Source organism: Triturus cristatus, chromosome 10, assembly GCF_964204655.1.
Source record: "Triturus cristatus chromosome 10, aTriCri1.1, whole genome shotgun sequence".
Classification (NCBI taxonomy): domain Eukaryota; kingdom Metazoa; phylum Chordata; class Amphibia; order Caudata; family Salamandridae; genus Triturus; species Triturus cristatus.
In genome coordinates this window covers 350,800,715-350,817,434 of record NC_140593.1, presented here as the reverse complement: position 1 = coordinate 350,817,434, position 16,720 = coordinate 350,800,715, and the positions used below count along the sequence as shown (strand labels likewise).

The 16,720-nt window shown below is 46.3% G+C and overlaps 1 protein-coding gene across 3 annotated transcripts in view; it reads right to left on the bottom strand.

The window, feature by feature from the left end:
- The window catches only part of ULK4 (unc-51 like kinase 4), a 1,725,799-nt gene that overhangs the window by 1,163,506 nt on the left and 545,573 nt on the right, over positions 1-16,720 (bottom strand). The gene's annotated exons all lie outside the window — the stretch shown is intronic.

Sequence of the window (16,720 nt, the reverse complement as noted above, 5' to 3'; positions counted from 1 at the left end):
GTTCTTGCAGCGTCTGCCCCTGGTGGGGTAGAAGTTTCCAAAGCGGGCTTGATCTTGATATTGTCCCTGATTGGAGCCTATTCCTCTGCTCTGATTCGGACGGCCGGACGAGCGGCCCCTACCTCGTCCAGCCCCTCTGAAAACCCGAGGTCTAAATACCTTTCTGATGGAAAACTGAGCCCGATCAAGGGAGGTGAAGGTGTTAACGAACCTCCCTAGCTCCTTGAAGAAAGGCTCCCCAAAGAGGCCCCCTTGAGCTACAGGGCCCACCTCCGTGTCCGCAAGGTCACCTATCTTCGGATCCACTTTAATGAGGAGAGACCTGCGGCGTTCCGTGGAAAGCGTGCAGTTGGCGTTGCCTAGGAACACTACTATGCGCTGGGCCCATGAGGAAAGGTGTTCAGGAGAGATTAACAAGCCCGAAACCTTGGCCTCCTCTGCCATGTCCAAAATTTTGGTAATCGGCCCCAAAATATCCAACAACTTATCTTGGCAGGCTCGACAGGATCGATCTATACCCTTTTTCAGGTCTTTGACAAACTTTTGCAGAAAAGTCGCCATTCTGGGATCAATTTCAGGAGACGCCGCCACTTTTCCATCTAAGGTAGGGCGTGGACACTCCACTCTAAGGCAATTGCGAGTGGCAGGCTCCAGCGGTTTCCGAATTCTGCTGGCGACATATTGGGCGACTTTCTCCGAGGGGGCCCAATCAGAGAAGCGTGGGTGTAACATGTCATCTGGGTCCAGCATATCTGCACACAAATTGGTGTCAGTTGCAGGAGGTTTGGAAGGAAGCCACGGGCGGGAGCGCTCAGGGGAAGCATCCGCATCCCCTTGGTCATCTTGGTCTCCACCCGACGAAGTAGAAGGCACGGGGGGAGGGATAGAATCGGGGTTCGCGGGTGTAATACAGCTAGACAGGAAAGCTTGCTTAAGGCGAGCAAAAGGATCAGAACCCGCCCCCGAATACCTGGCCCGTTTAGCCGGAGGGGAATGAACGTCCGAGGTAGGCTCGGTGGTAGACAAACCAGAGGCGGAAGACTGCGCGGCCCTGGCCAGTCTTTCACATGCTTGATCTATTTTTCGTGATAAGCGTTCCTCCAAGGGAGTCATGGCCAGTTCTACCGCCTTATATATAGACTCGTCCACCGCCTCATAAAAGTCATCTCCCCAGGGAAGGGCCCCTAAGGGGTCCTCTTCCCACTGTTCCTCATAAACTGATTCGTCGTGGGAGGCTGCTATCATAAAAGGGAAACAGACAAAACGTCCACTAAAAGAATAAAGGAATTTTTCCTTAATAAGGGTGGCTGGGAAGCAGCCAGAGTATGGGCGGGCAAAGCTCGCAATTAATAGATCCTAAACCTTGGACCCCACACAGCCCTGGTGCAAAGGAGATATTATGGGCAGTCCGCCTAATCAAGGGCCCTGCAGTGAAACTGCTATACAGACTCTGGTGTAGCAAAGCGTTTTTGGCCTAGAAGGCACTGACCCCAAAGCAGGGACACTCCCTGCAAAGCTGCCTCAAGGCAGAGACAGACCCGAGTAATCGGACGTTCGTGGGGCGTCAGGAGACTAGAAATGCCTACTGGCAATGTACAGACCCGTGTCACGGCGTAGCAGGCAGACAAAAGGTCAAGGCTCGCTCGCGCGGCGGTACAGCGCTGGGTTCCGATGGTTCAGGAATGTCTGGAATCCCAAGCGCGCCCGCCGCGTCACAGGACGTCGTTATGCGCCCCCTGGTGGCGTCCTCCAGCCAACACAAGCCGGCACTAAACACCGCCGCTAGGGAGCTCGAAGCGACTCCCGCGGCTGAAGCGAAACGCCGAGTAGCGGCGTTTCGTTACTTAAACTCAGTCACAACGCTCACAATGACAGATAGAAGAGACGCATTTGCCAAGAATGGCGCGCGTGCTCCTCGTAACCGTTACGTGAAGGAAACGGAAATCACTGCCCTACGTGCTCTAAAGCCCAGCGCTGACAAGGCAAAACAGTAACAAGAAATGCCAATCAATTTCTAGAACAACGATGAGAATTGTTAAAAACGTACAGTTGCAAGTAATATCAGCAAAGAATCAAGAAAATAAGGAAAGATGACTTAACTTGGCTGCAAGCAGCGAAGAAAGTGGAAGGGTTGCCACAAACAGAGGACTATCATTACGCTGGGGACTCCTGATTGGTGCACAGATGAGGACACTCTACAATGTGGACACTCTATGATTTTTTGTGTTCATTCCCTATGGTTCATGGGAATGTTAGTTTATTTGACTTTGAAGGGCTGCTACCAATAAAGTGAAGAAAGCACAGCATAATCCTCGCCTCCGGTCCTGACATAGAATTTAAATTTGATTTATCTTCAAACTAACTTTGGCTTATTTATTATTCTATGGAAAGCAAGCACAAATCATAAAGTAGCAAAAGTCTGTGTGCAAATGTATATGATGAAGCTACACACCTTCAGCATTGTGATGGTCATTCCAAGGACTTGAATCTGACTCCAGATGGACACCGGTTAATCACTTGAGGTACTGCAGCTTTGTTAAAGGATTTCCAGGCTTTTGCTTACGACTGTAAGAACCTATAGTAAGGATATATTAGGGACTGCAGAGGCACAAATGCCTTGCCAGCCTCAAGTAACATCCAGAGCAATTGACATATGTGTGTGTGTGTGAGACAGAGACTCTTTGAAGTACAAAGCTTCTTTCTCTCAAACTGCAGTTTTTATCACACATGTATAGTGCCAACAGAAATCCAGTTTGCTAAGAATAAGGATGAAGGCACTTGAATTTATCAGTGACTGCTAGTAGGTATGCATGGTAGAATCTCATCACAGGAGTTCCATAGTAATCAAAAAAATTACACAACATTGCCAGACTCCTGTTTGTCCAATAGATACACATAATGGGTTTTTAATCAACCTCTTTATAAATTGGGCTGCTCAAATTTAATTCAAATTATGCTCCATCCCCACAGTACAGAACAAAAAACCAGCCCTCTTCAGTCGTTGGACACCTTCACTTTGAGTGTTGGAATTGTGATATACATTTGCCTACAAAAGTCCCCTAAAGTTAGATATTTCAAAGCAATGACTGCTAATGCCAATGTATATTTGGGTATCTCACTTCGATAAAAAACAAGAAATTTGTTGAAATCTACAACATTGACTAGTTATCATAACCCCACATTTGCATACTTATATTTGATAATGTGAAATCATTAAAATAGCAAAAGTGTGCATGCAAATTTATGTGTTGAAGCCACAACCCTCAGCTTTGTAAAGGTCATTTGAAGCACTTGCATCTGACTCCAGGGGGACAGCTAGTTACCACTTGAGGTACTGGATCTTTGTGTAAAAATGTCCAGACTTATGCCTATGACTCGAGAGGTGCCAACAGGAAGGCCTTGAGGAATGCAGGTTTGTGAACGTCTTGTCAGGCTCAAGAAAAATCAATATTATGTACGTATATATATATATAAATTCACTGACAAAGCATTACTATATTTAAAAAAAAACATTTGCCAGTTATGTGTAACTGACAGAAGTATAATTTGCACCGCTGGGAAGCTCTGCTTATGACCTTACATGTTACATCACTGATGACATCAGACGTCTATAGCAGTGCAAGTTGTACTTCTATCAGTTACATATAACTGCTAAATTTCCCTCTTTTTTTGTTTTTAAACAGCAAAGCTTTTTCAACAAATTTCTAAGTTTTATTTTTACTTTAAGTTAAACTCTTTCTATCTTTCCTCAATGATAACTCCACGTTATCCTTTGGTTTGCCCATTCATGGGGAGGGGTGAGGGGTTGGGCAATCCTCCACCACACGGGGCCTTCAGGCTTCTGACCACAGACCCCCAACCCTCTTTTAAAAAATATTTTTGGGGTCCTTGGGGACTCACAGGGCTCTTGCAGGAGCATACAGGGGACGGAGGCTGTGCTGGCCCCAGTCTAATTGTGAAAAGCCGAAATAATATAATTTTTGGGGCTATTTTTGGGCTCTGTGGCCCCCCTGGAGCCAAAACTAGAAAAAAATATATATTTGGCCTTTTTTCAAGAGGGCCCCCACATGTTCTCCCTTGGGACTGGTGAGAGTCCGGGGACAAAAAAAAAATCCTTTGGGACTCCCCCACCTCTCATAAGGGCCATGGGGTCAAGGTACCCCTACCCTTTCCCTACTGCTTTATCTATTTTACATTTTCAAGTCAAGAGGACCGAGTACCCCATCCTTTAATGGAGGCAGCAACAGTTTCTCTCATGTTGGAGCCTAACAAGCAGACCTTTATTCCCCCTCACATCCAATAAGATCACTCGAATTATTGAATGTGCGGCCCCGAACCTATCCTTCAATAGCTATACATTTTGAAACTTTAATTTTCAAAAACTACTGAATAGATTTACACCAGATCACAGAAAGCACACTTTCTAGGTAAAGATCTAGCTTTCTGTCAAATTTGGTGGAATTCTGTTCAGCCATGTTCTCTGTATCCTTGTTTAACTTATTCTATAGAAAATGCATAGGGAAAAATGTGTTTTGGGGACCCCCATTTCTCTTGGCCCCTGCTTCGTGGATCACCCTGAAACTCTCCAGTAAGGAGCGGACGTGGATGAACATTTTTTGGGAATGTTTTGTGAAGATTCGACAAAAGGCCCTCAAATTATTAGCAAAACAAAAAATGCTGTTCCTATGGTTACTCTGACTCGTGTTTAACTACACAGTGGCAACCACAAAGGTTAAAGTGACGTAATAGTTAGGAGTTCAAAACTAGCGTTAAAAAAGAAAAACCTGAAACTCACTAGTTATAATTTACCTATACCTTGCACCCCCACCATACACTGCTTATGACCTCATATATTATGTCACTCATGACCTGTTTAAAGACATCACTGATGACGTGTTTAACGAGGCCCTATGGCCAACCCAGTTTGCACGGCCAACCCCCTGCCTTTAGATGTGAAGTGCACTGAATCACCTGCGGATGCCGAACTCCATGAGCAGGCGCTCAACATCCCACTGTGTACATCCTTCGGCCATGTGCAGGAGGGGGTTTGCCACATCACCTAGCCTGGTGCCAGGCCCTGTGCCCAACCATGTGCAAACATCCAACTCCCCGCTGCACACAGCCTTTATCGCAAGTGGCCAACCCTCCGCTGTTCATGACCTTCGACCAGGCCCTACACCCAACTGTGCCATGGGCAGCACTAACCTCCACTGAGTGTGGCTTTTGGCCATGCATGCTACGCCCAACCTCCCGCTCCACATGTCCTGTATAATCTTCCTTATTAGGTCCGAAGGTCTACAACCTTCCCTGGAACCCACTCCCCTGCGCTCATCCTGTTGTCTGCTCTCATTTGTTCCTCTTCTCCCCACTTCTGGTGTCCCACTTTTCAAGGAAAATGGTGTCCATTGTTTCTCCAAGTGACCCAAGGGCCTGGTAACTACAGAGTAAACCACGCTTCTTACATGATACCTTCTAGATTTTCTTTACTCTTATACGTGCCTTAAATTCTTAAACCAAGTGACCATACGGAAAGTAAATTTAAGAATAGAACAAGGGTGAACAGAAGATTTTCAAAACTGTCTATATACCCCTAACTGTATGTATGTATGTATGCGTGTAATAGTATTTCTATAATGCAAACATAGCCAAAAGGTAGCGGAGCATTTTAATGGTTAAAGAAAGCATAAAGTCAATGAGTAAGAGGAGAGTAAGCTGGATTGTGAAAGGTTAATTGTGATGTAGTGTACTTTAAAGTGGGGACTTTTCACCTCTTTTCTAAATTGGAGCATCGCTGGGGCAGTCCTGATGGATACGGAAATGTTGTTCCAGATTCTGGGTGCATAGATGAAAAAGGCCTGCTGTCTTATTTTTTACATAACTTAGTAAATAGTCTAGCTGCAGGTATGCTGAGATCCACTAGAGATGGTAAGCTTATCTGTAAGGTATGTGGGGGTGCTGGTCATGATAGCGTTGCAAAAGATGCAGCTGGTTTTTAAGATGCAAGGGCCTGCAAGGGGAAACAATGGAGGTCCATCTGGATGGGAGTTGTAGGAAAATGCACATTTTTTACATGGTTACACCCCAAGTTTTGCCTGGTATCTGGTCCAACTTTGACTGAGTGTGTGCTGGGTTCCTGCTAACCATTCCCCAGCACCGGTGTTCTTTCCCTAAACTGTACCATTGTTCCATATGAGGGCATATCTGCGTGTAGGCAGAGCCTTAGATATTACACATGCACAGGGAAGCCATAACGAGTACATGGGTTGAATACTCTACATTACGAGTTCCCCAGCTACGTGATGGCTTCACTGTACCCCAAGGTGTTTGGTTTGGATTTATTAGGCAATGCACCCAGAGGGCACCACAGGGGTGCCCCCTGAAAACCTACTGACAGCTAGTGTGTTGACTGACTGGTCTCGACTACCCCACCACCATAGACAGGTTTCTGACCTCCTGAGGTGACAGCCTTCGCTCTCGGAAGCCAGGAACAAAGACTGCTTTAGGCGGAGGTGTTCACACCTTCTCAGAGCAGGATGCAAATTTTAGGGCAGGAAGGTTCAAAGGCCCTGCACCCTTTGTTATGCCACCCTGGGCCTCTCCAGATAGTGGAGGTGCCCTCCCCCTTGACCTGACCCCACTTTTTGGCATCAAGACAGGCGGGAAAATTAGTATAATTAGGAGGTGTGCCCACATCAAGCCAGCACCACCCCTAGGGCGGGCCAGCTGATGTAGACCCCAATTTTCAGATTCCTCCATGTTGTTTCGGCCAGAATTAGCATTCTAGGGTCAGGGCATGCCCACTTCCCACACCCTAAAGATAGGTAGCCCATTGGCTACTAGCTGCCACCTGTAAATGCCCCTAAATTGAGTATTTAGGTGACACATCTGAACCCAAGAACTCAAGACGGACGAAGAGTCATTGCCTGGTAAGAACTGCACGAAAACTTTGGCGCGCAACCTCTCTCGACAATCACGACAGAGTGACTAGTCCAGTGAGCTGGAGATCAACGAAAGCCTTGGGTAGCCTGCAAGCACTTCTATAATCACCGACAGTCTCCTTTGGAGTAGAGAAGCTACCTCCGTGCAGTCTGCAGGCACCAGCAAGTAGAGTCCGGTTCACTGCCTTGCAGCTCTTTGCCCCGACCGACGCTGCAGACTACCAGGAGAAGGTACTCATGCTCTGGAAGGTCAGATCGGTCTAACCACTGAGTGTGAAGACACCAGGACCAACCGGAGCCATGCAGCACCAACCCCCGGGGTACCGGACACCCTGCACCAAACACAAACACAAACAGTGAGAGCCCAGTTCGGATTCTCACTGCATCAGGACCAAGTAGCTGTCGAGGGACATCAGCATCACTGAGACCCACTTTGAGAGTGGTCCAACTGCTTTGATTTTGCCCCTGCCAGCTGCTTGCCCCTGACCACGAGGTACATCTGACCTAACCACTCTGCACCCGAGCTGGGTCCCGACGAACTGGCTGAGCCCCTTGCTCCAAGACCCTTTGTGACCAATACCCCCATTTGGGAGCCTTCAGACTTGTTCACAAGTCCCCCTGTGCAGCCTGATTTTGAGTGGCCTCCCTTCACCATAGCACGGCCGCTACCAGCCTCACATGCACCCTGCTCCCGGTAGAACCCAGGCAGTTGCCGAAGAACTTGTGGTACTATGGACCTTGGCCCACTACAACTCTAAACCCAGGTGGTGAACCCCCGTAACCGACTGTACCTACCTTTATAAATGTTTGAATTTTCCTCCCATAGAATTGCGTTGTGTGTAAAAGCTCACTGGTTTGAAAGTTTTTACTTACTTGTGAATATTGCTATCAAAAACAGTACTTAACTTTAAAGTAAGTTTTTGGTTTTAAAACTTATATTAAAAAAAAAGTTATTTTTCTAATTTGGTCTCGTATTTATTCTTTGAGTGTGTGTCTCATTTATTGCCTCTGTGAATACAACAAATGCTTAGCACTACCCTCTGATTAGTCTAACTGCTCGCCCATACTACCACAAAAGAGAGCGTTGATATTATCTGCTTTTGGATCTGTAAACCAATTGGGGACCCACTGGAGTCTCTGCACAGTGTACTTAATTTTGGAACACTATATAGAGAGCCAGCTTCTTACAAGGGTGATGTGATCATAGTTCTTCAAGCCTTGGATGACACGTGCTACGTACGGTATGTAGGATGCCATAAGTGACTCTAGTGTGGAGACTGGGAAAACATGGAGTCGGGTATTACCACCACCCAGATACGAGAGCATTAGGGCTTGATCAGCAGTTCTGAAGTTGCTTTCAGGAAACTGTTAGACTTTCTTTAGAAGTTAGAGCTGGAACCAGGCAACATGTTCTTGGACAGTGAGGTTGATGTCCAGGGCAAATCCAAGTGACATGGCATTCAGTGAAAGTTTATACTGAATATTGTTTATTGTTCCTAGCAAATAAAAGGAATTCTGTCTTCTTTGTGTCGAACTTCAGAAATGCGCTAGGCATTTAGGTTTGGATGATGAACAAGCAGTGTTTGAGTCATTGGATGTTTGAAGTAGAGGACTCTTTCAAATAGAGTTGTGTATCACTGGAATGTTGGTGAATCTTGATGCTGTTTTCTGTGAGAAGAGCACCAAGAGTCTCTACAAAGGTTGAAGACGAGAGGAGACAGTATGGAGCCCGGGGGGACTCTGCAGGTGATAACGATCTTTAGTTACTTGGAGGTGCCCATGTGAACAAACTGGTGTTGTTTGGAAAGGTAGGATGAGAACCCGTGAAGGACATTACTGGCTTATCCCATTCGAAACTCCTGTGTAAGAGGGTGGACTGGTCAACTGTGTCGAATTCAGCTGAGAGGTCCAACAATAGCAGGAACCAAGGGTCATCTTCATCTGTGGTCATAAGGGCATTGTTATTGATAAGTACGTTTGCAGTATGATTTGAAGCCAGACTGATAGTCGCGCAACAGATGGTTAGCATCGATGTGATATCAGAGTTGATCATAGATGAATGGTAGGTGAGTTATAGGCCAATAACAGGGGAGGTCATCAGGATCTAGTGTAGCTTTCTTTAGGATTTGGATGATCTGACCTGTCTGATTACCTCCTAGAATGAAGCCTTGAGTAAGGGAAGCACTGACTATGGAAGTAGGAGTAAAAGGGATTCCCTAGAGAGAGCTCAGATTAAGTATGATGGTAAGGCATCATCTTCTTAAGAATTGGCTTTGAGGGAGTTGAGTACATCAGCAACATCATAGAGAAATGGGACTTGGAAGGCTCACCACTACCACATTCTGTCAAAGGGTTGAGTTTAAGAATTGAGGTAGACTTGGTAATTTTCAGTTTTTCTGTATTTTGTTTCATTGAAGAGGTTGATGGTATTGTACTTTTCTGTGGTGTGAGTGGGTGACAGGGGGTTGATGCAGTTCTTGATTGTCTTGGACAGATTTTGGCTTCTGTTGGTATAGTACTATGCTTTGGCTGATATAAGCTATCTGCATGTTTAAAGGAGGGACTTCAGTATCAAGAGGTCCTCTGGAGATTTTGTTTCTTCTAGTATCCATTTTTCATTGGTACCTCTATTTGTTAATCTATGAATCTGTCTGCCTATCACAGCACCTGTCGGTCAGTCGGTCTGTCTGTCTATCTAAAAGAGACACACACAGCTAACAAAGCTGCTGCATGCTGACAACTGTACTGCTATAGACAAAGTAATGCTCTGGTAGAGGTGCTTTTCTAGTGATTTGTAGTCTGTGAATTGAGCACTTAAAGACAGATGGTGAAATGTATTGCCTAAGCTGTCATAAAAAAGAAGCTAAATCTGTTCCAGGAGCTATTAAAAAACAATCTAAAGAAAGAACACCTTACTTTCCTAGAAATGTAGACTTTAGAAACATCTGCAGTTTTTACACATCACTTTCTTTTACAATCTACCACCACCTCAAGCTGAACTCTCTGGTAAGTAGTTTTTCACTTTACAGCAATCACCAACATCACTGGCCCCTGCATTCTACCTCCTTCCCACCCAGTTACAGACAGACTTTCACAATCCAGTGATTTGACAAACAATATTTTAACCCCTTCGCTCCGGCACGAATTCCGCCGCGGCGCTGTGGGAGTTTGGGGGCACTGTGGCGCCGCCGTGCTCGTGACGGAACCACTCCGTCATGAGTCACGGGTGAGCTGTGCTCATGACGGAGTGGTTCCGTCAGGACTCCACCCACTGCGCTAATCGCCCGCACAGGCAGGGAATTAGCGCCGCGTGGGCGGAGCGGCCGCCAACGGCCGCAGCATGACGGAACCACTCCGTCATGAGCACACGGCACCCGTGGCTCATGACGGAGTGGTTCCGTCATGAGCACGGAACGGGTTAATATCTACTATAAACACTTGGAGGTTTGTAGGTACCCACAGCTGCCGGACGATGAATAATGGAGATAACAAGATTAATGGCTTGAGAAGCAACATGAAACCAATTTCACCCTAAGTTTGAAATTGCCACTCTGAATTCAGACTTTGCGCACCGCAGAATCATTGTGAGAGGAACCTCGAAAGGAATAACCAAGGAGATGTAAAGGATGGCTCTGGCAATGCCTTCATCAGCCTTAGAGTTCGCATTTTAGCATCCAAACAATACGGCTATGACTTTGAATAGATTGAACCTACAGTCTGGTAGCAGATATGACATTGAAGAGCACGTCACACTTATGTCATCTCTGCTGCTGTTTCTGCAACATGAAAAACTGAGTCCTTGGTGCGGTGAATGTATAACCAGACGCAAAGGAAGCAGCCATGTATATCTCAAGCACAGAGATACCTCCGATGCTTGTTTAGCGATGATTGACTTTTATCACTCAGACATACAACGTCAAGTACAATGCACCGGATTGCTTTGTCACAGCATCTCTAGCGCACTTCGATCAAGAAACAATAAAACATGTGTCTGGACTTTGTGAGATGTGCAGTTCTCTATTAGAAAAACTGCAGCACTTCTACCATACAACTTACATAACAACCTACTTCAAAATCAGCTAGAAAAGTAAGGACTGTTAATTTATGCAGGAAATGAGAAAACACCTAAGACCGAGAGGCAGATATTGTTCATAATATCAACTAAAACATAGCACAGTTATGGATGTCTCTTTGAAAATACCCGGATTACTTCAAGCAAAATGAATGGCCACAGGAAAAGCAACTATAAATGAACTATTATAGACCCCCTCCCCCCCACACACACAGCCAAGTAATCCCCATAACCATTGTCTGTGAATCGTACTTCTGCCCATGTACCCAGGCTGTACTATATAACAAGCATTTGCAATGCAATAGGTCTTGCATTACTGATAGTTTGAGGTATTGCCGTTGCAAATAATAATGCAACGCCAATAGCTCATACTTTCAGTAATGCGAGACCTAGTGCATTGAAAATGCTTGCGTAGTGAGCCAGCAACCAGCATTGTATGTCTCAGTGCAGTACCGCAAGCTGCTCCTAGAGGTCCCTAATGAGCAAGGCACCAGCATTTCATGACTCGGTGCAGTACCGCAAGCTGCTCCTAGAGATCCGTAGTGAGCAAGGCACCAGCAATGCATGTCTAGGTGCAGTACCGCAAGCAGCTCCTAGAGGTCCAGAGAGAGCAAGGCACCAGCACTGCGGACCTCTTTTGCTCACATATGCTACTGCACCCTGCAGAGGATATGGTAAATCCACCGTACCCATAACGCATTGCAAGCAAGACAGTACTAAGAGTACATTTAACCCCTTCCATGCCCATGACGGAACGGTTCCGTCATGAGCATCGGTTGCGCTGTGCTCATGACGGAACCGTTCCGTCATGGCCCCGCCCGCGCTCGAACCCTTCAGCACCGCGGGGGAATTCCCGCCGCGCTGAAGGGGTTAAATAGCTATGTCCATATATACAATTAGTAGCTTTGAAATATGACAAAAGAATTATTACATTAATTTAGGATTAAGTTGTAATCTGTGTGGAGCTGATGAAGGGAAATTTATAGACGGTTTCATAAATGTGAGATGTTCTAGTGAGCGAAGTAACCACTACCAGCCTAGCTTATATCCAAGTGTGTGTCCTGCCTGAAGCCTTTTAATAAAATAGTGCCTTGAGGCTGTACTTAAAACCTAGGGAGTAACAACACAAGTAACAGGGAATGTCCACATGGGAGGTTACAAGAAGAGACAAGGTGGTACTTAGGAGCGACTACTAAGCCTATTGACCAATGAAAAGCCACCATTTACAAAGGACAGGGACAGGAGCCAATTCAAAAGATGGGCGGAAAGTGGGTGGAGCTTTATGCCCATATCCTGAATACTTTTATACCTAAAGTGGTTGGCCCTGTTACGACAACTATAAAGGGCCTGATATGTAGAACAACAAATTATCTAGTCATCACAATTTTCACTGACAATAGTTCAAACAACAGACCATGAACCAATTCCTTTGGTCTGGAGTATTTATTTACTAATTCTTTAATTATTTCAAAATGAAATCATTTGTTTTGTTGATGTTCAGAACAAGGGAAACAAAAGGATATTTAAACAGTTAAACATGCAATCAACTCATATTGTGAAAAACAACTTTACAAAAAGCACATTACATATACTCAGGAAAACCAGTCATGATTTCAACAAAGTAAAAGAAAAAGCAACCTATATTGTAATTCATTAACCACTTTGTACATGGATTGAAAGGTGGACGGAGAAGTGCCAGATGAACCTCCGACATGCGATGGAGTGTAGGTGGCATGGAGGGAGGGATAGTCTCGAAGGGGAGGGAGTAGCCCCTTTGGACTATTTGCAAAACCCACCTGTCTGACGTGATGGTGCATCAGTTGTAGAGGTGATGGCGGATCCTGCCGCCAACTGGCAATTGGTGGCCTTAAAAGGTCAGACTCAGAAGGTTTGGAGGCTGCTGCAGAAGGGGAATTGGTGGACTGGCCCGCCCGCTGGTCCCCAAACCCACGTCGCTTGGTCCCACGTCCCCGGCCGCACAGAGGCTGAGTAACTTTCGCAGGCCTGTGGCCCTGGGTGGAACGTGGTGGGGCACCCCTTCCGTAGCCACGTAGGGGCGAAAAGCAGACTGCACGGGACGAGATGTGGCAGCGAGGCCCAAGGATCTGGCCGTAGCCCTAGAGTCCTTGAAGCTCTCGAGCGTATTGTCCGCCTTGTCGCAGAACAGGCGACGGCCATCAAAGGGCATGTTCAAAAGGGTCGATTGGTCATCCCCAGAGAAGCCAGTGGATCTCAGCAAGGCATAGTGCCTCAGGGCTACTGACGTAGAAATCGTTCTACCAAGCGAGTCGGCGGTATCAAGGCCACATCGGATGGCGAACTTTGCCGCGTCTCTACACTCTGCGACCACAAGGGAGAGTACGGCCCGGGCCTCCGCCGGCCACTGTGGCAGCACTTACATAACCACGTCACACACAGAGTGGGTGTAATGGCCCAAGAGAAATGCGGTGTTCACCGACAGCAGTCCTAAGCTGGAGGAAGAAAATATCTTCTTCCCAAGATGGTCCAACTTCTTGGATTCCCTATCTGGGGGAGCAGTAGGGAATGTGCCTTTGGAGGTAGAGGCTTGTACTACCAAGCTCTCGGGGGTAAGGTGTTGGGAGAGGAAAAGTGGGTCACCCGGGACGGGAGGTGACGTCGGGTAATCATCCTATCCACAGGAGCCCCTGTGCTGGGCTTGGACCAAGTGTCCAGAAGGATGTCTGTGAGGGCCTCATTAAACGGCAGCAGGGGCTCCGAAGAGGCCGCTGCTGGCTGAAGCACCTCAGTCAGGAGGTAAGCCCTGACTGCCACCGCAGGAAGCTCAAGGCCTCAGCCGCACTACTCGCACCACAGCGTAAGATGCTCCCTCCTCCGTGGCGAAGGTCTGGGGAGGTACCCAAACCACTGGCCTCACCAAACTCCTCTCGCCAGTCTAGCTCCTCAAGTTGGTCAGCTAGAGGGTCACCAGACCCCTCCCAGTTCTCCTCACCCTCCTCTGGCTGCCAATCAGGGTGGAAGGGATCGCCTAGAATGAACAGTGGGACAAAAGTACCCTCCGTTGCTGACGTCGGTCTGGCGCAGTGTCCATATCGGGGTGAGGCTGGGGTTGACGCTGGTTCAGGGCACAACTGGCACCGGGGGCGTCGTCACTAGAATTGGCACCGGGGAAGGTACCGTGGGGTCGACCGGAACAGATCCAGGCCTGGATCCATGAGGGCTCTGCGGCACCAGAGCTACCAGCATCAAAGGCCTAGGGCCCCCAGCCGAGTCCGTGGGGCCCAAAGGCGCGCCTGCGGAGTCAGGCTGCCTAAAAATGCTGTGCAGCACTTTGCAGAGCTGATAGTTTGGGCAAGGTATGCTCCGGCTCCGAGAAAGGAGCCGGAGAGCTATGATGCTCCGCGTTCCATGTTGCGTCAGCCGAGGGACGGGGAGAAGGCGAAGAGCAACGGTGCTTCTTCACCTTCTTCTTGTGCTTCGGCATACCCGATGAGTGCGAAGACTTCAATGATGAATGGTGATGGCTCCACGACCGGTCCTGCAACCTTCCCTTCGACCAGGACCTCGAGCAGCACGGAGCGGACTGCCGGGTCGCCAAAAGCTTTCAGGACCGCTCCCACAAAGACTTCGGGTTCAGGGCCCCGCAGTTGGAGCACGACTCCGGGTCGTGCTCCAGGCAACAAAGGCACACGAGGTGAGGATCGGTCACTAACATCAACTTGTGGCAGGAGTCACAAGGTTTGAAGCCGGGTCGACCGTTAGACATCCCTCGTGCACCAGGAGTCGAGAGACTCAAAAAAGATGTCGGCAAAAAGTCAAAAAAGGATTGGTCAAAAAGTGATATGCTCTCTACGGATCTGCGCTTGCTGGCACGGAAAAGGAAGAACTGACGTCAGCGCGCAGGGGTGGAGTCTAAGTAGACACCACAATGTCATCCCGGCGACCAGAACGCCGACGACAGACGCAGAGTCGATCAACACCACCTAAAGACGTGCAATGGTACTGCTATGAAAAAATGTATTTCTCTGGATCCAGTCTGACACCTGGGGGTAATTCTAAGGTAAGGAATCTATAACTACAGTCTCTTTCAGATAAAGCCTATAGGCAGATTTTTGTTAAAGCCATAGACAAGGGTTCCGCTCATGTAGCCACTAAGGAAAGCAGTCAGACATGCAGCAACAAAAATATTCCAAATAGAGTCTGAAGCCACAGGAATAAATCTAGAAGAGCAACTTGTGGACAGCAGTATCCATTTGAAGCTGTGGTTGATAAACAAAGTCATGGCTTCTTATGATTGCTTGGATTAAGAAAAGAAAAGCAATTGCCCGCATCTATTGGTTGCCCCACTATACCACATGTAATGCGTTTCAAAAGCACAACACATACTCTGATCTGAGGATGCAAATTGACACCTTCCTTTGAGATGGCTATTACTTCTAATAATGGGCTAGTGAGATAGTCTATAATGCTATATATATATTATAAAAACAGGTGTTGTGAAGTATTCAGGGAAAGGTTCCTTTTTAATCATTCTATTAATTTCTGAAATAATGAATGGTGAAATATAAATATACAAAATTTGACGTAGATTTCAGGTAGTTTTTAAGATGTACCTGTGAGGAAATCGCATGTTTCATGCAATTAGCAGGCGACTAGGGTGTGAAACTTCGAGAAATCAACGCACGTCCCGCCGTGGAAGAATGATTTGTTTGCCAACATAGAGTTTAACTAAAGAATTTGGAGTGTCTGGCTGCCCCAGACAACAAACCAGATACTTGTGAAATTTGAATGTAAAATGTTCACAGGAATACCCAAATCTTGGCTGCAGAATTTGCCCTTTTGTAGCCATTTTTAAGGAGGGAAAGTATGGAGATTTAGGAGGTTACCATTTGCTGATAGCTAGGGATTATGAAATGAGTTTACGGACATCACTTACTTCATTGCAATTTTAAAGACATCAAGTTTTGTACAATTACCTTAGAAATCACACTGCATTTTGGGTTTAAGTTTCTCGGACTTGACCCATCTCTCAACTTAAAAACTTGTACCCATTTCATAAATGCGCCTCTTGCCTTGGCAATCAAATATTATCTAATACTGTCCCATGTCAAATAAAGTATGAAAAGCGGTTTAGCACTCTAGGAACAGGTATGGTAACTGGCTGTGCTTGCACCTAGAACTGTCACGGGAAAATGTTTCCCGATTGTAAGGAGAAAATGATTTTTTACAGATACATCAACACAATAAAGTTACAGATCCAAAAATGTTCAATACCTTAAGATTTTTTCACAATTACTGGGAATTAATTTCAAAACGGAACATAGGAATGATGGCAACCAAATGTCAAATGTTTTCTAGTAATTATGCATACGGTTTCTAGATTTCTACCTTTTCAACAAAATATACATGTAAGCCAAATAAAGATGAAAAATGTAAAAACTATTAATAGACTGTTAGAAAAATATTTTAACGTGTATATGTTTTGGGAATTTAAGAACATGAGAAAGTTTGAAATAAAGTGTTTTGGTGCAGTGTTTAGGACAAACAAGGCAAAGTTTGAAATAAACTCTGTTGTGACGTAGTGTATAGGACAAGACACTTCTTTCTGAACAACATTATAGAGGCAATTTGGAGAAAATTAAAATAAATCATATTCTGCATATTTGTAGGGTCCAACAAACGGAAGTTATTATTCCCAAATACCATCACTAGCACCAGTCACATAATTGTG